Here is a 548-nt window from a genome sequence, read left to right as displayed (position 1 = left end):
CCCCGGGTGGTTGGAATGAGATGCGGCTGGTTCAGGGAGCGAGCCTGTGTGTTCCTCTCGTGGGCCCTCAGCGGCTTGATGCCAGAACTACTGCAGAGGGCGAGGCAAGAGCCCTTTACATACGTGGTCATTGGAATGCTTAATTCTTACGGCTACTCGGTGACAGGAGATGAGTAGTAATCTCCCCAAGGGGATGAGTAGTAACCTCCCCACTGGACAGCTCGGCAGAGTGAGCTCAGCAGGGGATAGTGGCCCCTGGTGCTCCAGGTCACTAACGACCTTGCTAAGGAACGCAGGAGCTGGGTCCTGAAGCCCAGCCCGCCCACTCAGGCAGCCCCGTGCTCCATGTGGGAGCACACCCGCTCCGCTGCCTGTGCTGCCCGTGGGCAGGCTGGTCCTCCCGTCTCCCCCACGAGGGTGAGTGGGCCTTGGTCCCGCTGCCCGCTGCTGCCCGTGGGCAGGCTGGTCCTCCCGTCTCCCCCACGAGGGTGAGTGGGCCTTGGTCCCGCTGCCCGCTGCTGCTCGTGGGCAGGGCTGGTCCTCCTGTC

At 64.4% G+C, this 548-nt stretch overlaps 1 protein-coding gene across 1 annotated transcript in view; it reads left to right on the top strand.

Moving 5' to 3' along the window:
- TMCO4 (transmembrane and coiled-coil domains 4) overlaps positions 1 to 548 on the top strand; it is a 99,318-nt gene that overhangs the window by 48,384 nt on the left and 50,386 nt on the right. The gene's annotated exons all lie outside the window — the stretch shown is intronic.

The sequence above is a fragment of the Bison bison genome, unplaced genomic scaffold (genome assembly GCF_000754665.1).
Source record: "Bison bison bison isolate TAMUID 2011002044 unplaced genomic scaffold, Bison_UMD1.0 scf7180017864516, whole genome shotgun sequence".
In the NCBI taxonomy this organism is placed as follows: Eukaryota; Metazoa; Chordata; class Mammalia; order Artiodactyla; family Bovidae; genus Bison; species Bison bison.
Note: the sequence above shows the minus strand (reverse complement) of the source record. Positions and strands in the feature narration are given on the sequence as shown.